This window comes from Phyllobates terribilis, unplaced genomic scaffold (genome assembly GCF_046119375.1).
Source record: "Phyllobates terribilis strain yellow unplaced genomic scaffold, ASM4611937v1 Scaffold_70__1_contigs__length_7381418, whole genome shotgun sequence".
Classification (NCBI taxonomy): domain Eukaryota; kingdom Metazoa; phylum Chordata; class Amphibia; order Anura; family Dendrobatidae; genus Phyllobates; species Phyllobates terribilis.
This window is the reverse complement of record NW_027362830.1, coordinates 3,825,007-3,850,415: the sequence shown is the minus strand read 5'-3', so window position 1 is coordinate 3,850,415 and position 25,409 is coordinate 3,825,007.

Below are 25,409 nucleotides of genomic sequence, written 5' to 3'. Positions count from 1 at the left end.
GAAATGTTAGAACTCTACTTTGTGCACTTCCTCTTTAATCCCTCCTGGAAATGTAAAAACTCTACTTTGTGCACTTCCTCTGTAATTCCTCCTGGAAATGTAAGAACTCTACTTTATGCACTTCCTCTGTAATTACTCCTGTAAATGTTTGAAATTTACTTTGTGCACTACCTCTGTAATCCCTCATGGAAATGTAAGAACGTTGTGCATTTCCTCTGTAATCCCTCCTGGAAATGTTAGAACTCTACTTTGTACACTTCCTCTTTAATCCCTCCTGGAAATGTAAAAACTCTACTTTGTGCACTTCCCCTGTACTTCCTCCTGGAAATGTAAGAACTCTACTTTATGCACTTCCTCTGTAATCCCTCCTGGAAATGTAAGAACTCTACTTTATGCACTTCCTCTGTAATTCCCCCTGGAAATGTAAGAACTTTACTTTATGCACTTCCTCTGTAAATCCTCCTGGAAATGTAAGAACTTTACTTCATGCACTTCTTCTGTAATCCCTCCTGGAAATGTAAGAATTTTATGCACTTCCTCTGTAATCCCTCCTGGAAATGTTAGAACTCTACTTTGTGCACTTCCTCTTTAATCCCTCCTGGAAATGTAAAAACTCTACTTTGTGCACTTCCTCTGTAATTCCTCCTGGAAATGTAAGAACTCTACTTTATGCACTTCCTCTGTAATTCCTCCTGTAAATGTAAGAAATTTACTTTGTGCACTACCTCTGTAATCCCTCATGGAAATGTAAGAACGTTGTGCATTTCCTCTGTAATCCCTCCTGGAAATGTAAGGACTCTACATAATGCACTTCCTCTGTAATTCCCCCTGGAAATGTAAGAACTTTACGTAATGCACTTCCTCTGTAAATCCTCCTGGAAATGTAAGAACTTTACTTTATGCACTTCTTCTGTAATCCCTCCTGGAAATGTAAGAACTTTATGCACTTCCTCTGTAATCCCTCCTGGAAATGTTAGAACTCTACTTTGTGCACTTCCTCTTTAATCCCTCCTGGAAATGTAAAAACTCTACTTTGTGCACTTTCTCTGTATTTCCTCCTGGAAATGTAAGAACTCTACTATATGCACTTCCTCTGTAATTCCTCCTGGAAATGTAAGAACTTTACTTTATGCACTTCCTCAGTAATTCCTCCTGTAAATGTAAGAAATCTACTTTGTGCACTACCTCTATAATCCCTCATGGAAATGTAAGAACATTGTGCATTTCCTCTGTAATCCCTCCTGGAAATGTAAGGACTCTACTTTCTGCACTTCCTCTTTAATTCCCCCTGGAAATGTAAGAATTTTACTTTATGCACTTCCTCTGTAATCCCTCCTGGAAATGTAAGAACTTTACTTTACTTTATGCACTTCCTCTGTAAATCCTCCTGGAAATGTAAGAACTTTACTTTATGCACTTCTTCTGTAATCCCTCCTGGAAATGTAAGAACTTTATGCACTTCCTCTGTAATCCCTCCTGGAAATGTTAGAACTCTACTTTGTGCACTTCCTCTTTAATCCCTCATGGAAATGTAAAAACTCTACTTTGTGCACTCCCTCTGTAATTCCTCCTGGAAATGTAAGAACTCTACTTTATGCACTTCCTCTGTAATTCCTCCTGTAAATGTAAGAAATTTACTGTGCGCACTACCTCTGTAATCCCTCATGGAAATGTAAGAACGTTGTGCATTTCCTCTGTAATCCCTCCTGGAAATGTAAGGACTCTACTTTCTGCACTTCCTCTTTAATTCCCCCTGGAAATGTAAGAATTTTACTTTGTGCACTACCTCTGTAATCCCTCATGGAAATGTAAGAACGTTGTGCATTTCCTCTGTAATCCCTCTTGGAAATGTTAGAACTCTACTTTGTACACTTCCTCTTTAATCCCTCCTGGAAATGTAAAAACTCTACTTTGTGCACTTCCTCTGTACTTCCTCCTGGAAATGTAAGAACTCTACTTTATGCACTTCCTCTGTAATCCCTCCTGGAAATGTAAGAACTCTACTTCATGCACTTCCTCTGTAATTCCCCCTGGAAATGTAAGAACTTTACTTTATGCACTTCCTCTGTAAATCCTCCTGGAAATGTAAGAACTTTACTTTATGCACTTCTTCTGTAATCCCTCCTGGAAATGTAAGAATTTTATGCACTTCCTCTGTAATCCCTCCTGGAAATGTTAGAACTCTACTTTGTGCACTTCCTCTTTAATCCCTCCTGGAAATGTAAAAACTCTACTTTGTGCACTTCCTCTGTAATTCCTCCTGGAAATGTAAGAACTCTACTTTATGCACTTCCTCTGTAATTCATCCTGAAAATGTAAGAACTTTACTTTATGCACTTCCTCTGTAATTCCTCCTAGAAATGTAAGAAATCTACTTTGTGCACTTCCTCTGTAATCCCTCCTGGAAATGTAAGAACGTTGTGCATTTCCTCTGTAATTCCTACTGGAAAGGTAAGAACTTTACTTTATGCACTTCCTCTGTAAATCCTCCTGCAAATGTTAGAACTCTACTTTGTGCACTTCCTCTTTAATCCCTCCTGGAAATGTAAAAATTCTACTTTGTACGCTTCCTCTGTAATCCCTCCTGGAAATGTAAGAACTTTACTTTATGCACTTCCTCTGTAATCCCTCCTGGAAATGTAAGAACTCTACTTTATGCACTTCCTCTGTAATTCCCCCTGGAAATGTAAGAACTTTACTTTATGCACTTCCTCTGTAAATCCTCCTGGAAATGTAAGAACTTTACTTTATGCACTTCTTCTGTAATCCCTCCTGGAAATGTAAGAACTTTATGCACTTCCTCTGCAATCCCTCCTGGAAATGTTAGAACTCTACTTTGTGCACTTCCTCTTTAATCCCTCCTGGAAATGTTAGAACTCTACTTTGTGCACTTCCTCTTTAATCCCTCCTGGAAATGTAAGAACTCTACTTTGTGCACTTCCTCTTTAATTCCTCCTGAAAATGTAAGAACTTTACTTTATGCACTTCCTCTGTAATTCCTCCTAGAAATGAAAGAAATCTACTTTGTGCACTTCCTCTGTAATCCCTCCTGGAAATGTAAGAACGTTGTGCATTTCCTCTGTAATTCCTCCTGGAAAGGTAAGAACTTTACTTTATGCACTTCCTCTGTAAATCCTCCTGCAAATGTTAGAACTCTACTTTGTGCACTTCGTCTTTAATCCCTCCTGGAAATGTAAAAACTCTACTTTGTGCACTTCCTCTGTAATCCCTCCTGGAAAAGTAAGAACTTTGTGCACTTTCTCTGTAATTCCTCCTGGAAATGTAAGAACTTTACTTTATGCACTTCCTCTGTAATTCCTCCTGTAAATGTAAGAAATCTACTTTGTGCACTACCTCTGTAATCACTCCTGGAAATGTAAGAACGTTGTGCATTTCCTCTGTAATCCCTCTTGGAAATGTAAGTACTCTACTTTCTGCACTTCCTCTGTAATCCCTCCTGGAAATGTAAGAACTTTACTTTACTTTATGCACTTCCTCTGTAAATCCTCCTGGAAATGTAAGATCGTTACTTTATGCTCTTCCTCTGTAATTCCTCATGGAAATGTAAGAAATCTACTTTGTGCACTTCCTCTGTAATCCCTCCTAGAAATGTAAGAACGTTGTGCATTTCCTCTGTAATCCTTCCTGGAAATGTAAGTACTCTACTTTGTGCACTTCCTCTGTAATTCCTCCTGGAAATGTAAGTATTTTACTTTATGCACTTCCTCTGTAAATCCTCCTGGAAATGTAAGAACTTTACTTTCTGCACTTCCTCTTTAATTACTCCTGGAAATGTAAGAACTTTACTTTATGCACTTCCTCTGTAATCCCTCCTAGAAATGTTTGAACGTTGTGCATTTCCTCTGTAATTCCTCCTGGAAATGTAAGAACTCTACTTTATGCACTTCTTCTGTAATCCCTCCTGGAAATGTAAGAATTTTACTTTATGCACTTCCTCTGTAAATCCTCCTGGAAATGTAAGGACTCTACTTTGTGCATTTCCTCTAGAATTCTTCCTGGAAATGTAAGAACTTTACTTTATGCACTTCCTCTATAATCCCTCCTAGAAATGTAAGAACTTTGCGCATTTCCTCTGTAATTTCTCCTGGAAATGTAAGAACTCTACTTTGTGCACATCCCCTGTAATCCCTCCTGGAAATGTAAGATCTCAACTTTGTGCACATACCCTGTAATCCCTCCTGGAAATGTAAGGACTCTATTTTCTGCACTTCCTCTGTAATTTCTCCTGGAAATGTAAGAACTTTACTATATACACTTCCTCTGTAAATACTCCTGGAAATGTAAGAACTTTACTTCATGCACTTCCTCTGTAATCCCTCCTAGAAATATTTGAACGTTGTGCATTTTCTCTCATTTTCTCTGTAATTCCTCCTGGAAATGTAAGAACTCTACTTTATGCACTTCCTCTGTAATCCCTCCTGGAAATGTAAGAACTTTACTTTATGCACTTCCTCTGTAATCCCTCCAGGAAATGTAAGAACTCTACTTTCTGCACTTCCTCTGTAATCCCTCCTGGAAATGTAAGAACTTTACTTGATGCACTTCCTCTGTAAATCCTCCTGAAAATGTAAGAACTCTACTTTGTACACTTCCTCTGTAATCCCTCCTGGAAATGTAAGAACTCTACTTTGTGCATTTCCTCTATAATTCCTCCTGGAAATGTAAGAACTTTACTTCATGCACTTCCTCTGTAATCCCTCCTGGAAATGTAAGAATTTTATTTTATGCACTTCCTCTGTAAATCCTACTGGAAATGTAAGAACTCTACTCTGTGCACACCCCTGTAATCCCTCCTGGAAATGTAAGAACTTTACTTTATGCACTTCCTCTGTAATCCCTCCGGGAAATGTAAGAACTCTACTTTGTGCATTTCCTCTATAATTCCTCCTGGAAATGTAAGAACTTTACTTTATCCACTTCTTCTGTAATCCCTCCTGGAAATGTAAGAACTTTACTTTATGCACTTCCGCTGTAACCCCTCCTGGAAATTTTAGAACTCTACTTTGTGCACTTCCTCTTTAATCCCTCCTGGAAATGTAAAAACTCTACTTTGTACACTTCCTCTGTAATTCCTCCTGGAAATGTAAGAACTCTACTTTATGCACTTCCTCTGTAATTCCTCCTGGAAATGTAAGAACTTTACTTTATGCACTTCCTCTGTAATTCCTCCTAGAAATGTAAGAAATCTACTTTGTGCACTTCCTCTGTAATCCCTCCTGGAAATGTAAGAACGTTGTGCATTTCCTCTGTAATTCCACCTGGAAATGTAAGAACTCTACTTTGTGCATTTCCTCTATAATTCCTCCTGGAAATGTAAGAATTTTACTTGATGCACTTCCTCTGTAATCCCTCCTGGAAATGTAAGAACTTTATTTTATGCACTTCCTTTGTAAATCCTACTGGAAATGTAAGAACTCTACTTTGTGCACTTCCTCTGTAATCCCTCCTGGAAATGTAAGAACTTTACTTTATGCACTTCCTCTGTAATCCCTCCTGGAAATGTAAGAACTCTACTTTGTGCATTTCCTCTATAATTCCTCCTGGAAATGTAAGAACTTTACTTTATTCACTTCCTCTGTAATCCCTCCTGGAAATGTTAGAACTCTACTTTGTGCATTTCCTCTTTAATCCCTTCTGGAAATGTAAAAACTCTACTTTGTGCACTTCCTCTGTAATTCCTCCTGGAAATGTAAGAACTCTACTTTATGCAATTCCTCTGTAATTCCTCCTGGAAATGTAAGAACTTCACTTTATGCACTTCCTATGTAATCCCTCCTCGAAATGTAAGAACGTTGTGCATTTCCTCTGTAATTCCACCTGGAAAGGTGAGAACTTTACTTTATGCACTTCCTCTGTAAATCCTCCTGCAAATGTTAGAACTCTACTTTGTGCACTTCCTCTTTAATCCCTCCTGGAAATGTAAGAACGTTGTGCATTTCCTCTGTAATTCCTCCTGGAAAGGTAAGAACTTTACTTTATGCACTTCCTCTGTAAATCCTCCTCCAAATGTTAGAACTCTACTTTGTGAACTTCCTCTTTAATCCCTCATGGAAATGTAAAAACTCTACTTTATGCACTTCCTCTGTAATCCCTCTTGGAAATGTAAGAACTTTGTGCAATTTCTCTGTAATTCCTCCTGGAAATGTAAGAACTCTACTATATGCACTTCCTCTGTAATTCCTCCTGGAAATGTAAGAACTCTACTTTGTGCACATCCCCTGTAATCCCTCCTGGAAATGTAAGGACTCTATTTTCTGCAATTCCTCTGTAATTCCTCCTGGAAATGTAAGAACTTTACTATATGCACTTCCTCTGTCAATTCTCCTGGAAATGTAAGAACTCTACTTTGTTCACATCCCCTGTAATCCCTCCTGGAAATGTAAGGACTCTACTTTCTGCACTTCCTCTTTAATCCCTCCTGGAAATGTAAGAACTTTACTTTATGCACTTCCTCTGTAATTCCTCCTGGAAATGTAAGACTTTTACTTTATGCACTTCCTCTGTAATTCCTCCTGGAAATGTAAGAATTTTACTTTATGCACTTCCTCTGTAAATCCTCCTGGAAATGTAAGAAGTCTACTTTGTGCACATCCCCTGTAATCCCTCCTGGAAATGTAAGGACTCTACTTTCTGCACTTCCTCTTTAATCCCTCCTGGAAATGTAAGAACTTTACTTTATGCACTTCCTCTGTAATCCCTCCTGGAAATGTAAGAACTTTACTTTTTGCACTTCCTCTGTAAATACTCCTGGAAATGTAAGAACTCTACTTTGTGCACTTCTTCTGTAATCCCTCCTGGAAATGTAAGAACTTTACTTTATGCACTTCCGCTGTAACCCCTCCTGGAAATGTTAGAACTCTACTTTGTGCACTTCCTCTTTAATCCCTTTTGGAAATGTAAAAACTGTACTTTGTGCACTTCCTCTGTAATTCCTCCTGGAAATGTAAGGCCTCTACTTTCTGCACTTCCTCTGTAATTCCTCCTGGAAATGTAAGAAGTTTACTTTATGCACTTCCTCTGTAATTCCTCCTAGAAATGTAAGAAATCTACTTTATGCACTTCCTCTGTAATCCCTCCTGGAAATGTAAGAACGTTGTGCATTTCCTCTGTAATTCCTCCTGGAAAGGTTAGAACTTTACTTTATGCACTTCCTCTGTAAATCCTCCTGCCAATGTTAGAACTCTACTTTGTGCACTTCCTCTTTAATCCCTCCTGGAAATGTAAAAACTCTACTTTGTGCACTTCCTCTGTAATCCCTCCTGGAAATGTAAGAACTTTGTGCACTTCCTCTGTAATTCCTCTTGGAAATGTAAGAACTCTACTTTGTGCACATCCCCTGTAATCCCTCCTGGAAATGTAAGGACTCTATTTTCTGCACTTCCTCTGTAATTCCTCCTGGAAATGTAAGAACTTTACTATATGCACTTCCTCTGTAAATTCTCCTGGTAATGTAAGAACTCTACTTTGTTCACATCCCCTGTAATTCCTCCTGGAAATGTAAGAACTTTACTTTATGCACTTCCTCTGTAATTCCTGCTGGAAATGTAAATCTTTTTCTTTATGCACTTCCTCTGTAATCCCTCCTGGAAATGTAAGAACTCTACTTTCTTCACTTCCTCTTTAATTCCCGCTGGAAATGTAAGAACTTTACTTTATGCAAGTCCTCTGTAATCCCTCCTGGAAATGTAAGAACTTTACTTTATGCACTTTCTCTGTAAATCCTCCTGGAAATGTAAGAACTCTACATTCTGCAATTCCTCTGTAATCCCTCCTGGAAATGTAAGAACTCTACTTTTTGCATTTTCTCTATAATTCCTCCTGGAAATGTAAGAATTTTACTTTATGCACTTCCTCTGTAATCCCTCCTGGAAATGTAACAATTTTATTTTATGCACTTCCTGTGTAAATCCTCCTGGAAATGTAAGAACTCTACTTTATGCATTTCCTTTATAATTCCTCCTAGAAATGTAAGAAATTTACTTTATGCACTTCCTCTGTAATCCCACCGTGAAATGTAAGAATTTTACTTCATGCACTTCCTCTGTAATTCCTCCTGGAAAGGTTAGAACTTTACTTTATGCACTTCCTCTGTAAATCCTCCTGCCAATGTTAGAACTCTACTTTGTGCACTTCCTCTTTAATCCCTCCTGGAAATGTAAAAACTCTACTTTGTGCACTTCCTCTGTAATCCCTCCTGGAAATGTAAGAACTTTGTGCACTTTCTCTGTAATTCCTCCTGGAAATGTAAGAACTCTAATATATGCACTTCCTCTGTAATTCCTCTTGGAAATGTAAGAACTCTACTTTGTGCACATCCCCTGTAATCCCTCCTGGAAATGTAAGGACTCTATTTTCTGCACTTCCTCTGTAATTCCTCCTGGAAATGTAAGAACTTTACTATATGCACTTCCTCTGTAAATTCTCCTGGAAATGTAAGAACTCTACTTTGTTCACATCCCCTGTAATTCCTCCTGGAAATGTAAGAACTTTACTTTATGCACTTCCTCTGTAATTCCTGCTGGAAATGTAAATCTTTTTCTTTATGCACTTCCCCTGTAATCCCTCCTGGAAATGTAAGAACTCTACTTTCTGCACTTCCTCTTTAATTCCCGCTGGAAATGTAAGAACTCTACTTTATGCACTTCCTCTGTAATCCCTCCTGGAAATGTAAGAACTTTACTTTATGCACTTCCTCTGTAAATCCTCCTGGAAATGTAAGAACTCTACATTCTGCAATTCCTCTGTAATCCCTCCTGGAAATGTAAGAACTCTACTTTTTGCATTTTCTCTATAATTCCTCCTGGAAATGTAAGAATTTTACTTTATGCACTTCCTCTGTAATCCCTCCTGGAAATGTAACAATTTTATTTTATGGACTTCCTGTGTAAATCCTCCTGGAAATGTAAGAACTCTACTTTATGCATTTCCTTTATAATTCCTCCTAGAAATGTAAGAAATTTACTTTATGCACTTCCTCTGTAATCCCACCGTGAAATGTAAGAATTTTACTTCATGCACTTCCTCTGTAAATCCTCCTGGAAATGTAAGAACTCTACTTTGTGCACATCCCCTGTAATCCCTCCTGGAAATGTAAGGACTCTACTTTCTGCACTGACTCTTTAATTCCCCTTGGAAATGTAAGAACTTTACTTTATGCACTTCCTCTGTAATCCCTCCTGGAAATGTAAGAATTTTATTTTATGCACTTCCTCTGTAAATCCTACTGGAAATGTAAGAACTATCCTTTGTGCACATCCCCTGTAATCCCTCCTGGTAATGTAAGGTCTCTACTTTCTGCACTTCCTCTTTAATTCCCCCTGGAAATGTAAGAACTTTACTTTTTGCACTTTCTCTGTAATCACTCCTGGAAATGTAAGAACTTTACTTTTTGCACTTTCTCTGTAATCCCTTCTGGAAATGTAAGAACTCTACTTTGTGCACTTCCTCTGTAATCCCTCCTGGTAATGTAAGAACTCTACTTTGTGCATTTCTTCTATAATTCCTCCTGGAAATGTAAGAACTTTACTTTATGCACTTCCTCTGTAATCCCTCCTGGAAATGTTAGAACTCTACTTTGTGCACTTCCTCTTTAATCCCTCCTGGAAATGTAAAAACTCTACTTTGTGCACTTCCTCTGTAATCCCTCATGGAAATGTAAGAACTCTACTTCATGCACTTCCTCTGTAATCCCTCCTGGAAATGTTAGAACTCTATTTTGTGCACTTCCTCTTTAATCCCTCCTGGAAATGTAAAAACTCTACTTTGTGCACTTCCCCTGTAATCCCTCCTGGAAATGTAAGGACTCTATTTTCTGCACTTCCTCTGTAATTCCTCCTGGAAATGTAAGAACTTTACTTTATGCACTTCCTCTGTAATTCCTCCTGGAAATGTAAGAAATCTACTTTGTACACTTCCTCTGTAATCCCTCCTAGAAATGTAAGAACGTTGCGTATTTCCTCTGTAATTCCTCCTGGAAATGCAAGAACTCTACTTTGTGCACATCCCCTGTAAACCGTACTGGAAATGTAAGAACTCTACTTTGTGCACTTCCCCTGTAATCCCTCCTGGAAATGTAAGGACTCTATTTTCTGCACTTCCTCTGTAATTCCTCCTGGAAATGTAAGAACTTTACTTTATGCACTTCCTCTGTAATTCCTCCTGGAAATGTAAGAAATCTACTTTGTACACTTCCTCTGTAATCCCTCCTAGAAATGTAAGAACGTTGCGTATTTCCTCTGTAATTCCTCCTGGAAATGTAAGAACTCTACTTTGTGCACATACCCTGTAATCCCTCCTGGAAATTTAAGGACTCTATTTTCTGCACTTCCTCGTAATTCCTCCAGGAAATGTAAGAACTTTACTATATGCACTTCCTCTGTAAATCCTCCTGGAAATGTAAGGACTCAACCTTGTGCTCTTCCTCTTTAATTACTCCTGGATATGTATGAACTTTACTTTATGCACTTCCTCTGTAATCCCTCCTAGAAATGTTTGAACGTTGTGCACTTCCTCTGTAATTCCTCCTGGAAATGTAAGAACTTTACTTTATGCACTTCCTCTGTAAATCCTTCTGGAAATGTAAGGACTCTACTTTGTGCACTTCCTCTTTAATTACTCCAGGAAATGTAAGAACTTTACTTTATGCACTTCCTCTGTAATCCCTCCTACAAATGTTTGAAAGTTGTGCATTTCCTCTGTAATTCCTCCTGTAAATGTAAGAACTCTACTTTATGCACTTCATCTGTGATCCCTCCTGTAAATGTAAGAACTCTACTTTGTGCACATCCCCTGTAATCCCTCCTGGAAATGTAAGGACTCTATTTTCTGCACTTCCTCTGTAATTCCTCGTGGAAATGTAAGAACTTTACTATATTCACTTCCTCTGTAAATTCTCCTGGAAATGTAAGAACTCTATGTTGTTCACATCCCCTGTAATCCCTCCTGGAAATGTAAGGACTCTACTTTATGCACTTCCTCTTTAATCCCTCCTGGAAATGCAAGAACTTTATGCACTTCCTCTGTAATTGCTCCTGGAAATGTAAGACTTTTACTTTATGCACTTCCTCTGTAATCCCTCCTGGAAATGTAAGAATTTTACTTTATGAACTTCCTCTGTAAATCCTCCTGGAAATGTAAGAACTCTACTTTGTTCACATCCCCTGTAATCCCTCCTGGAAATGTAAGGACTCCACTTTCTGCACTTCCTCTTTAATCCCTCCTGGAAATGTAAGAACTTTACTTTATGCACTTCCTCTGTAATCCCTCCTGGAAATGTAAAACTTTACTTTATGCACTTCCTCTGTAATCTCTCCTGGAAATGTAAGAACTTTTATTTTTGCACTTCCTCTGAAAATACTCATGGAAATGTAAGAACTTTACTTTATGCACTTCCTCTGTAATCCCTCCTGGAAATGCAAGAACTTTACTTTATGTACTTCCTCTGTAATCCCTCCTGGAAATGTGAGAACTTTACTTTATGCACTTCCTCTATAATTCCTCCTGGAAATGTAAGAATTTTACTTTATGCACTTCCTCTGTAATCCCTCCTGGAAATGTAACAATTTTATTTCATGCACTTCCTCTGTAAATCCTCCTGGAAATGTAAGAACTCTACTTTGTGCATTTCCTCTATAATCCCTCCTGGAAATGTAAGAACTCTACTTTGTGCATTTCCTCTATAATTCCTCCTGGAAATGTAAGAACTTTACTTTATGCACTTCTTCTGTAATCCCTCCTGGAAATGTAAGAATTTTACTTTATGCACTTCCTCTGTATCCCTCCTGGAAATGTAAGAACTCTACTTTATGCATTTACTTTATAATTCCTCCTGGAAATGTAAGGACTCTACTTTTCTGCACTTCCTCTGTAATCCCTCCTGGAAATGTAAGAATTTTACTTTATGCACTTCCTCTGTAAATCATACTGGAAATGTAAGATCTCTACTTTGTGCACATCCCCTGTAATCCCTCCTGGAAATGTAAGGACTCTACTTTCTGCACTTCCTCTTTAATTTCCCCTGGAAATGTAAGAACTTTACCTTTTGCACTTCCTCTCTAATCCCTCCTGGAAATGTAAGAACTTTACTTTTTGCACTTCCTCTGTAATCCCTCCTGGAAATGTAAGAACTCTACTTTGTGCACTTCCTCTGTAATCCCTCCTGGAAAAGTAAGAACTCTACTTTGTGCACTTCCTCTGTAATCCCTCCTGGAATTGAAAGAACTTTACTTTACGCACTTCCTCTGTAATTCCTCCTGGAAATGTAAGAACTTTACTTTTTGCACTTCCTCTGTAATCCCTCCTGAAAATGTAAGAACTTTACTTCATGCACTTCCTCTGTAATCCCTCCTGGAAATATAAGAATTTTATTTTATGCACTTCCTCTGTAAATCCTACAGGAAATGTAAGAACTCTACTTTGTGCACACCCCTGTAATCCCTCCTGGAAATGAAAGGACTCTACTTTCCGCAATTCCTCTTTAATTCCCCCTGGAAAAGTAAGAACTTTACTTTTTGCACTTCCTCTGTAAATACTCCTGGAAATGCAAGAACTCTTCTTTGTGCACATCCCCTGTAATCCCTCCTGGAAATGTAAGGTCTCTGCTTTCTGCACTTCCTCTTTAATTCCACCTGGAAATGTAAGAACTTTACTTTATGCACTTCCTCTGTAATCCCTCCTGGAAATGTAAGCACTTTACGTTACTTTATGCACTTCCTCTGTAAATCCTCCTGGAAATGTAAGAACTTTTCTTTATGCACTTCCTCTGTAATTCCTCCTGGAAATGTAAGGACTCTACGTTCTGCACTTCCTCTTTAATTCCCCCTGGAAATGTAAGAACTTTACTTTATGCACTTCCTCTGTAATCCCTCCTGGAAATGTAAGAACTTTACTTTACACACTTCCTCTGTAATTCCTCCTGGAAATGTAAGAACTTTACTTTACGCACTTCCTCTGTAATTCCTCCTGGAAATGTAAGAACTTTACTTTATGCACTTCCTCTGTAATCCCTCCTGGAATTGAAAGAACTTTACTTTATGCACTTCCTCTGTAATCCCTCCAGCAAATGTAAGAACTCTACTTTGTGCATTTCCTGTATAATTCCTCCTGGACATGTAAGAACTTTACTTCATGCACTTCCTCTGTAATCCCTCCTGGAAATGTAAGAATTTTATTTTATGCACTTCCTCTGTAAATCCTACTGGAAATGTAAGAACTCTACTTTGTGTACACCCCTGTAATCCCTCCTGGAAATGTAAGGACTCTACTTTCCGCAATTCCTCTTTAATTCCCCCTGGAAATGTAAGAACTTTACTTTTTGCACTTACTCTGTAAATACTCCTGGAAATGTAAGAACTCTTCTTTGTGCACATCCCCTGTAATCCCTCCTGGAAATGTAAGGTCTCTACTTTCTGCACTTCCTCTTCAATTCCACCTGGAAATGTAAGAACTTTACTTTATGCACTTCCTCTGTAATCCCTTCTGGAAATGTAAGAACTTTACTTGATGCACTTCCTCTGTAATCCCTTCTGGAAATGTAAGAACTTTACTTGATGCACTTACTCTGTAAACCCTCCTGGAAATGTAAGAACTCTATTTTCTGCACTTTCTCTGTAATTCCTCCTGGAAATGTAAGAACTTTACTTGATGCACTTTCTCTGTAATTCCTCCTGGAAATGTAAGAACTTTACTATATGCACTTCCTCTGTAAATCCTCCTGGAAATGTAAGGACTCTACTTTGTGCACTTCCTCTTTAATTACTCCTGGAAATGTAAGAACTTTACTTTCTCCACTTCCTCTGTAATTCCTCCTGGAAATGTAAGAACTCTACTTTATGCACTTCCTCTGTAATCCCTCCTGGAAATGTAAGCACTCTACTTTGTGCACATCCCCTGTAATCCCTCCTGGAAATGTAAGGACTCTATTTTCTGCACTTCCTTTGTAACCCCTCCTAGAAATGTTTGAACATTGTGCATTTCCTCTGTAATTCCTCCTGGAAATGTAAGAACTCTACTTTGTGCACATACCCTGTAATCCCTCCTGGAAATGTAAGGAATCTATTTTCTGCATAGTTAGTAAAGCCGAATAAAGACTTGCGTCCATCAAGTTCGACCTGTTAGTTCTGTAATTGCTAAAGTTGATCCAGAGGAGGGCAAAAACCCCAAATGATTTAGCCAATCTTCACCTGAGGAAAAATTCCCTCCCGACTCTGAAACCAGCAGTCAGAATAAATCCCTGTATCAACCTACTATTTTATTCTATTTTTAAGTATATGCTGAAATCTGCCTGGTATCTAGAAATGCATCCAGTCCCCGCTTGAACTGGTGTAGTGAATCTGACATCACCGTCTCCTCACTCTGTGAATTCCATATTCTCACTGCTCTTACCGTAAAGAACCCCTTCCTATGCTGGTGCTGAAACCTTTTCTCTTCCAGTCTTAGTGAATGCCCTCTTGTTACCGTAATATCCCTCCTTTTGAACAAATCCCTGGCAAGGTCTCTATACTGTCCCCTAACATATTTGTACACATTTATTATGTCCCCCCTCAACCTTCTCTTTTCCAGGTTGAATAGTCCTAGTTTTGCCAACCTCTCTGGGTATTGCAGTCCCTCCATTCCCTTTATTAATTTTGTTGCCCTCCTTTGTACCTTTTCAAGCTCGTTTATATCCTTTCTATATATTGGGGCCCATAACTGAGCACAGTATTCCAAGTGTGGTCTGACCAGTGCTTTGTACAGTGGAAGAACAATGTTCTCATCCTTTGCAGCTATACCTCTTCTGATACATCCCATTACCCTGTTTGCCCTTACAGCAGCGGCCTGACTTTGGGCACTCCAATTTAGTTTGCCATCAATCAAGATGCCCAAGTCCTTCTCCATCTCTGAATTCCCCAATGATTTCCCATTCAGTGAGTACTGGTGACTTCCATTTTTCCTTCCCATATGTATGACCTTACATTTCTCCTCGTTAAACCTCATTTGCCATTTAATGCTCCACCTACCCAGCTTATCCAAATCCCTCTGTAGGTCTGCACTGTCCTCTTTTGTATTAATTGTTTTACATAACTTTGTGTCATCTGCAAATATTGATATTTTACTATTTATCCCATTGACTATGTCGTTAATAAAGATATTAAATAACATTGGGCCTAGTACAGACCCCTGTGGTACCCCACTAGTGACGCTTACCCAATCTGAGTATATTCCATTTATAACCACCCTCTGCCTTCTATCCCTTAGCCAGTTAGCTACCCACTTGCAGACATTTTCCCCCAGCCCCATCATTCTCATTTTGTATACCAACCTATTATGTGGCACGCTATCGAAAGCTTTTGAGAAGTCGAGATACACGACATCCACTGGTTCCCCCTGATCTACTCGAGAGCTAACCTCCTCGTAGAAGTCAATCAGGTTTGTTTGGCAGGAGCGATTCCTCATGAATCCATGTTGGTTCGGGATTAAAAGATTATTAGCATCAAGATGCTCCATAATTGCCTCTTTAATGAAGCTTTCAAAAATTTTGCCCACAACGGACGTCAGACTCACCGGCCGATAGTTTCTGGCGTCACTTTTCGCTCCCTTTTTGAATATTGGCACTACATTCGCCTGTCGCCAATCAAGTGGCACAGACCCAGTCTCAACAGAGTCCTTAAATATAAGATATAACGGTCTGTCTATCACATTACTTAGTTCCCTTAGTACCCGTGGGTGTATGCCATCAGGTCCTGGTGATTTGTTTATTTTAATGTTACTGAGGCGTTTCTGTACCCCAGCTTGGGTTAGATTTGTCATACTTAGTGGAGGATTAAGTTTGTCACTTCTCATTTCTCCTGTTAGTTCGATTTCCTTTGTGAAAGTTGTCGAAAAAAAATTATTTAATAGATTAGCTTTATCCTCATCTTTCTCTATGATTTTGCCTTCCTCACTTTTTATCGGTCCAATATTATCCGATTTAATCCTTATACTATTTATATACGTAAAGAACAGTTTGGGATTTGATCTACTTTCCCTAGCAATACGTCTCTCTGTTTCCTCCTTCGCTATTTTTATTTGTTTTTTGCAGGTTCTCGTTTTTTCCTTGTAACACATTAGTGCCTCCTTACTGTTTTCCTGTTTTAATCTCTTGAATGCCTCTTTTTTGCTATTTAACGCCCCTTTTACGTTCTTGTTCAACCATATTGGTTTCCTCTTATTTCTGGCCCTTTTATTCCCATACGGTATATACCTCTCGCACTGAGTATTCAGAATTCTTTTGAAGGTTTCCCATTTACTATTCGTATTCCTTTGATTAAGAACTTTGTCCCAGTCAATAAGTTGAAGGCTTTCTTTCAGCTGATCAAACTTCGCCCTCCTAAAGTTTAATGTTTTTGTTGTTCCCTTATTGATAACCCTACTGAAGGGCATTTTGAAGTCGATAATATTATGGTCGCTATTACCTAGGTGCCCCCCTATCTGTACCTCAGTTATTCTATCAGGCCTATTAGTCAATATTAAGTCTAACACGGCCTTCCCTCTCGTTGGTTCCTGCACTAGTTGGGAGAGATAATTATCCTTAATATTTGTCAAGAACCTTTTTCCTTTCTGAGATCTACAGGTTTCTGTTTCCCAGTCAATATCCGGGTAGTTGAAATCCCCCATTACAATCACTTCATTATGTTTTGCTACTTTGTCTATTTGTCCTAATAGCAGATTCTCATTCTCCTCTGTTATATTGGGTGGCTTATAGCAGACCCCCAGTAATATTTTATTATTATTTTTAGTTCCCTCTATCTCTACCCACATGGACTCGACCCCCTCTTCTCCCTCTCCTATATCTTCCCTTAGTCTGGGTTTTAGACATGACTTTACATATAAGCAGACTCCTCCGCCTTTCCCCTGTTTCCGGTCCCTTCTAAATAAACTATAATCTAATAAATTTACCGCCCAGTCGTAGCTATCGTCTAGCCAAGTCTCTGTTATACCTACGATGTCATACCTCTCCTCCCATATAAGCGCCCGCAGCTCATCCGCCTTATTGGTCAGGCTTCTTGCGTTGGTCAGCATGCAAGATAAAACTTTGTGGTTATTTAGCATCCTATTCTTCTCTAACGATCTAACTGTACTATCCCCACCCCCCTCTCCACCCTCATTATATTCACTTCTCCCCTTCCCCCTTGCTTGCCTCACATCCCACCTATTTCCTTGGTTCCCCCCCCCCGTCTCTAGTTTAAAAACTCCTCCAACCTATTAGCCATCTTCTTCCCCAGCACCGCTGCACCCTCCCCATTGAGGTGCAGCCCGTCCCTACGGTAGAGCCTGTAGCCGACCGCGAAGTCGGCCCAGTTCTCCATGAACCCAAACCCTTCTGCCTTGCACCAACTCTTTAGCCACTTATTCACCTCCCTAACCTCCTGTTGGCACTCCTGTGTGGCTCGCGGGATTGGTAGTATTTCTGAGAAAACTACCTTGGAGGTCCTTGCCCTAAGCTTCCTACCTAGGTCCCTGAAATCATTTTTAAGGACCCTCCATCTACCACTCACTTTGTCATTGGTGCCGATGTGGACCATGACCGCTGGGTCTTCGCCAGCCCCACCCAGTAACCTGTCAACCCGATCCGCGATGTGCCGGACTCGAGCGCCAGGGAGGCAGCACACCGTTTGGCGATCCCGGTCTTTGTGACAGATTGCCCTATCTGTCCCCCTAATAATAGAGTCACCCACTACCAGAACCTGTCTTGCCTGCCCTACACTTCCCCCCTCCCCCTCATTACTGGAGCATACACTCCCCCGGCGGTCAGAGGATCTGTCATGCTCCAATAATGCCGGTTCTGAACCAGCCTTCCTATACTTCTTCCCTCTATCCCTCCTTACTGTTATCCAGCTCCCTGCCTATTCAGCCTGCACTTCCCCTCTATGCTCCACCCCCAGTATTGACCCATTGAGTGTCTGCTCGGTGAGCAGCAAACTCCGTTCTATGTTGTCGATGCTCCTCAGTACCGCTATCTGAGCACTTAGATCCAGAATTTGGGCTTCCAAGTGCACAATATGCTCACATCTCTCGCAGCAGTATGGATCCTCGAGCGGGTGCTCACGGAATGCATACATTGCGCAAGATGTAGACTGCACGGCTCCGTCCAACATGGACGTCATTCTAAATATGGGGATACAGTCAGTATATATATACAAGTACAAAACACAATTATTTATATATAGGTGTATGGACGGGGATCAATTAGGGATGTGCAAGTGTATCAATTAGATATCGGCGGGGGATCAGTTAAGTATGGACGGGGGATCAATTAAGTATCAAGTATGGACGGGGGAATCAGCTAAGTAGGTCAGGTGGATTAATTAAGTAAAAAGTAAAGTAAAGAAAGAATGAAATACAGTCAGCAATTCAGTCCTAAGTCCTCCCTTCCAAACTCCCTGAATCCAAAGTCACTGAAAAACAAGTCACACACTTACTTTCGTTCGCACTTACGCTCCGGACACACGCAGCTCGTTCACACTCGCAAACTAAGAGATTTAAAGTGTTTTTTGTTTTTTGTTTTTTTTTTCCTTTTCCAGCAATGTACCCTTCACCTCAATGCACTTCCAAAGGACTTGATGCCCAACCAGCTGCCCCTTATAAACCCTTAATTATGACCCCTTCCCCTTAATTAACCCCTTGTGAGTAAATCTACACCTCAGGATTTTAGTGCAATGTAGTTAACCCTTAAATACACAGGTAGTAAACTAAGAAACTAAAACTGTAGTGAGAAAATAGATTTTAAAAAGCCCAATAAATCTAAACAGGTAGAAAAGCACTCAGCAGATCACAATGCAGCACTCACCGCAATTCACACAGGTATTTTCTGCAGGATTCCCAATACCTCTTCACGCAATTCACACAGGTATTTTCTGCAGGATTCCCAATACCTCTTCACGCAATTCACACAGGTATTTTCTGCAGGATTCCCAATACCTCTTCACCTTCACCTCAATGCACTTCCAGTTTTAGGCTTTATCAGGTAAGTTTTGGCAAACTCCAGCCTGGCTTTTTTATGTCTCGGGGTAAGAAGTGGGGTCTTCCTGGGTATCCTACCATACAGTCCCTTTTCATTCAGACGCCGACGGATAGTACGGGTTGACACTGTTGTAGCCTCGGACTGCAGGGCAGCTTGAACTTGTTTGGATGTTAGTCGAGGTTCTTTATCCACCATCCGCACAATCTTGCGTTGAAATCTCTCGTCAATTTTTCTTTTCCGTCCACATGTAGGGAGGTTAGCCACAGTGCCATGGGCTTTAAACTTCTTGATGACACTGCGCACGGAAGACACAGGAACATTCAGGTCTTTGGAGACGGACTTGTAGCCTTCAGATTGCTCATGCTTCCTCACAATTTGATTTCACAAGTCCGCAAACAGTTCTTTGGTCTTCTTTCTTTTCTCCATGCTCAATGTGGTACACACAAGGACACAGGACAGAAGTTGAGTCAACTTTAATCCATGTTAACTGGCTGCAAGTGTGATTTAGTTATTGCCAGCACCTGTTAGGTGCCAAAGGTGCTCTTTCAGCTGCTCATAAAACCCGGCCCTGTAATCCGGACCCATTAAATTCCTCTCAGCACTATGTGTGCTGGAGCCTGCTTCTCCGGATCCTACATCACCGAAGCATGGCACTTCGAGGACACATACCTCCCGTCCACGATCTGTCCGGCAGCAACCTTACATACACCCCCCCTCTGTCCAAAGCCGTAGGGCTTGGCACCTTCTGTCACCATACAATAAACCCTTGACAAGGCAGCGGCATTCCCATGTTGTTTCCCAGGCCTATGCTCTACCCGGAAACTAAAATCTTGTAGAGCCAGGAACCACCTAGTCACTCTGGCATTGTTTCCCTTCTTTTCTCGCATCCACCTCAATGGGGCATGGTCTGACACTAACCTGAACCTTCTACCTAATAGGTAATACCTCAGAGTGTTTAACGCCCACTTAATGGCCAAACATTCTTTTTCTACAATGGAGTAGTCCTTCTCACAAGCGGAGAGCTTCCGACTGAGGTATTTTACAGGGTGTTCTTCTCCGTTAATCTCCTGGGACAAGACTGCTCCCAGCCCGACATCCGATGCATCCATCTGGACCACAAACTCCTTGGAGAAGCTGGGTGCCACCAAGACTGGTTGTTTACAGAGGACCAGTTTCAATTCCTGGCAGGTCGCTTCTGCTTCCGGGGACCACTTGGCCATAGCTGACTTCATCCCTTTCGGAAGATCCATCAGTGGGGCTGCTATCAGGGCAAAGTTAGGGACAAATCTTCGATAGTAGCCCACAATGCCTAGAAACGCCATGACCTGCTTCTTCGAGAGGGGCTGTGGCCAGTTCAAGATCGCCTCGACCTTATTTATTTGTGGTTTTATTTCCCCTCTACCAACCACGTACCCTAGGTACTTGGCTTCCTCCATCCCCATGGCACATTTCTTCGGGTTGATAGTAAAGCCCGCCTTCCTTAGGGCATCAAGTATGGCTTGAACTTTGTCCAGATGACTTTCCCAGTCCTGGCTAAATATGACGATGGCATCTAGGTAGGCCGCTGCATACTGTTTGTGGGGTGCTAAGATCCGGTCCATGGCTCTCTGGAAGGTGGCCGGAGCTCCCTTCAACCCAAACGGCATCCTGACGTATTGGCGTCGAGAAGGCTGTCTTCTCCTTAGCCTCTTTGGACAGGGGAATTTGCCAATATCCTTTGGTGAGGTCCAGAGTGGTGATGTACCGAGCGGGTCCTAGCCTTTCGATAAGCTCATCTACCCTAGGCATTGGGTAGGCGTCGAACTTTGAGACCTCGTTCAGCTTCCTATAGTCGTTGCAAAACCGCCATTCCCCATCTGGTTTCGGCACTAAGACTATAGGACTGGACCATCCACTTTTGGACTCTTCAATGACTCCCAGGTTTAGCATCCGCCTTACTTCTTTAGAGATCACCTCTCTGCGGGCTTCGGGGATCCGGTATGGTTTTAGATTGACGCGAACATGAGGCTCTGTGAGAACCTCATGCTCTATGACCTGAGTGAGTCCTGGCAACTCCGAAAACATGTCTTTATTTCGCTGTAACAACTCTTTGCACTGTTGCTTTTGGGCATGTGACAGTGACTCTGCCACCTTGACCTCTTTCACATCGGCCTCAGCCTCAGCCATTAAACAGGGAGCTTCCGCAGGCTCTCTATCTTGCCATGACTTAATCAAGTTAACATGGTAAATTTTTGGTAGGGCTTCCTCTTCCCTGGTTGGTGGATCTTAAAGTTGACTTCCCCCACTTTCTCTACCACCTCATAGGGGCCCTGCCACTTGGCCATGAACTTGTCTCCACTGTGGGACTAGCACAAGCACTCGATCTCCTGGGTTGAACGATCTCACCCTGGCCGACCTATTATACACCCTGGACTGTGCCTCTTGTGCCTTAAGGAGGTGCTCCCTCACAATGGGCATCACATGGGCAATCCTCTCTTGCATCTGGGCAACGTGCTCCACCACTCTCCTATAGGGAGTGGTCTCAGCTTCCCAGGACTCTTTCTCCACCTCCAGGAGTCCTGAGGGTGTCGTCCATAGAGTGGTTCAAACGGGGAGAAACCTGTGGAAGCTTTGGGAACTTCCCTCATGGCGAACAACACATAGTCCCAGTCTCGGCCATCCTTTTCCACTGCTTTCCTCAACATTGCTTTCAAGGTTTTGTTAAACCTCTCTACCAGTCCGTCCGTCTGGGGAGAGTACACGGAGGTTCTCAGTTGTGCAATCTGCAGTGTCTTGCACAATTCCCTCATGACCTTCGACATAAATGGAGTTCCTTGGTCTGTTAGGATCTCGTTAGGCAACCCAGTTCTTGAAAACATGTGGTCTAACTCCCGGGCTATACACCTGGTGGAGGAGTTTCGTAGTGGTACGGCCTCCAGATACCATGTAGCATAATCTAATACCACCAGGATATACTGATGCACTTGGGCGGACTTGACCAGAGGCCCCACTAGATCCATTGCTATGCGTTCGAATGGAACCTCGATGACTGGTAGTGGCACTAGGGGACTGCGGAAGTGGGCCACTGGGGAGGTTATCTGGCATGTGGGGCAGGAACGACAATAACTCTATATTTCTCTATAGCAACCTGGCCAGTAGAATCTTTGGAGGATCCGTTCTTGAATCTTGTCTGCACCCAGGTGACCACCCAACACATGAGAATGAGCCATGTCTAACACCCTGCATCTATAGGGCCCTGGCACCAGCAACTGTTCTATTACCTCACCCCTTGGCTTGGTTATTCTGTACAGCAAATCCCCATTCACAGCAAAATGAGGGAACCGAGTGTCAGCCCCCGGTTCCTGAGGCACCCCATTTAACACAGTAACATTTTCAAAGGCCCCTTTCAGAGTTAAATCCCTGAGTTGGGCAGTTCCAAAGTTTCCCTCGGACACCTAAAGCTCAGGGATATTGGACTCAGGGGATGCTACTTCAGCCTCATTGCCCACCAGCACACACATGGGAAACTCATCTACTATGTTCTGCGGGTAAGTTTCCTTAGGGGCGATCTGGCTGTCGTCCAAGCAACCAGGTGTCCCCGCTTTCCCCCACATTTCCCAGAATAATGCAAAGTAACGTCCAATTATTATGGGATGCAATAGGTCCTTAACGACCGCCACTTCATGAGATGTGGTGCCACAGTCTGTGTTTACATCCACCTGGGCCACAGGATAGTTCTTAGCGTCCCCATTGATACACCGGACACCCACCACCTTCCCAGAAACCAGCCGATGAGGGAGTGTGGCCCTTATCAGGGTCACCAAACTTCCTGAGACCAATAGTCCAGAGACTTGTGCCCCGTTAACTGACACTGAGCATGCCTGAGGGCCCTCGCCATGTTGACGAACCGCGCTGCAGGCGGGGTAGGCAAAATAAGAGCAACGCCGGCCCATGTTACAGTCCATTGGTTCAGAGGTTATGGGACACCGGGAGGCAATATGGCCAGGGGTATGACATCTCCAACACACTATATTATGGGGTGGGACCTTGGGCAGCAACTCAGACCCCTCCTGAACTCTAGGATGCCCCCCAGGTGTGGCGCTAGCTCGCTTCTTTTGGGTGTCCGCCACCTTTTGGGAACCCCAGTATTGAGAGGCTACGACCCCTTGTTTTCCCAGCCTGGTATCTTTCCACCAACCCCACCAAGTCATCAGCATTATAGGGATCTCCCTGGGCAACCCAGGATTTTACCGACTTCGGGAGAGAGTGTATAAACCTGTCTATAACGACCTCTATCTCATATCATAGGACTATCTATCATCTATCTATTATCTATATGACGCGCCCCCTGGGCCATGGGGCACCCGGGACCGGACTTCAGGGCAATGCTGGGAGTAGTTGTGGCGACCTGGTCCCGTGGCTCAGGGTGGCCAGACCAATATTGTGGCAGTCTCTGTATCAGTATAATGCAATGTCCGACTACGCCACCCGTGGATTGCGGTCAATAAGAACCGCCGCTGCTGAGCAGACCTCTGAGGCTGATGTTGTGAGGGCAGCAGAGTGTAGTATAACTCCCCATGGGAGGAGTATAGCCTCAGGCTAGTGAGTGTGGATGATAGGAGTGATGGTACACGAGCGCAGCAGGAACGACTCAGAGGCTTTGCAGTGCAGTTCAGGGTCTTTACTGATGGTGATAAGGCAGACCCTCCCGGGAGTACTGGCTAGCATAAGAGGCCTGGTCAGTCTGTGAGCAAAATGGAGTTCCCCTGGCCAGGTGGAGTTGTAGGCCTCCCCGACTATCTGCACTCTTCCTGGCTACCTTGCTGTAAGCGAGTGGAAGTAGCCCACGTCCCTGAGTGTTCCGTGTGGTGCTCACCTGTATGGCTGGTGACTTGGGGCCTTCTGATAGCCCCCGCTCCTCGATTGCAGTGCTGGTCCCTTGCTCGTGACTGAGCCTCCGGGCTTCTATGGCCAGAGGACTTGAAATCCCCTGCCGGCGGGTTTCTGCTGCTGGGTATATATAAGTCCCCGCAACCTCGGACTCCTGTGTCCGGTTCTCAGAGTCTTCTGCCAGGACGAACTCCGCTTAGCTCAAGTCCCTGGTCTTCAGCTCCTGCTCCTACAGAGCTCCTCGCTGTTACTTTCCCTGTGTCTGGAACTAACTCCAGGCTCTGACTTCACTAACCCCGCCCCAGATCCAGTTTATATAGGGCAGGTTCCTCCCCTATCTGGTCTGGGACAGGAGGTGTTGCATGTTTAAGGGCTCCGAACCAGGAAACCTCCCACTTGCTCTCAGACATAATATTTCTATTACAGTGGTAACCAGACCCCTGGGGTGCCACATATCCATCTATCTATCTCATATCTATCTATCTATCAATCTCATATCTATCTATCTTCTCCACTTTTTATCTGGTCTCAGGTATGACTTTCATATTACCCACGACTGTTACTTGCCACAGGTGAGTTTTAACGAGCATCACATGCTTGAAGCAAAGTTGTTTTTCCACAATTTTGGAAAAGTGCCAACAATTTTGTCCGGCCCATTTTTGGAGTTTTGTGTGAAATTATGTCCAATTTGCCTTTTTTTCCCATTTTTTTGTGCTGTTTCAATACACACAAAGGAAATAAATATTATAACAAATGTATAACAAAACATGTGTAATTGTAATAATTTTCTGGGAGAAATACTTCACTTTCTGGAACAATCTCAAGGTTGCTAAACACTTCCGGCCATGACTGTGTGTATATATGGGCCCTCAATAAACCATCCCTCTCAACGAAAAGGCCACAGCAAGGGTCAGGAATCGGTGGCCTTCCCTCTCCGAATCTTAGGGAGAAACGGTTGTGCTTCCAGCATCCACCTAGGCTGCCACCCCAGTGGAACTAATAGCAGGGTAGCCAACTGTCCAGAAATTCTTGGACAGTCCATAAAAATAGGGCACTTTTTTCCCTGTCCGTAAAAAAAATGTGATGCGTCCATAATCTTTCTGAAGCTGGAGAGACTTGTTCAGATGGAGGGAGATGTAGGGGCATCATATTGTGTATAGGGAGATGTAGGGGCATCATATTGTGTATAGGTATCATATTGTGTATCTGCATGTGTGGGGACATCATACGGTGTATATGGAGCTGTGAGCACATCATACTGTATTTAGGGAACAATGAGGGAATCATACTGTATACAAGGAGCTGTGGAAACATAATGCTGTGTAAAGGGTCTGTGGGGTCATCATCTAATATACAGTACAGACCAAAAGTTTGGACACACCTTCTCATTTCAAGATTTTTCTGTATTTTCATGACTATGAAAATTGTACATTCACACTGAAGGCATCAAAACTATGAATTAACACATGTGAAATTATATACTTAACAAAAAAAGTGTGAAACAACTGAAAATATGTCTTATATTCTAGGTTCTTCAAAG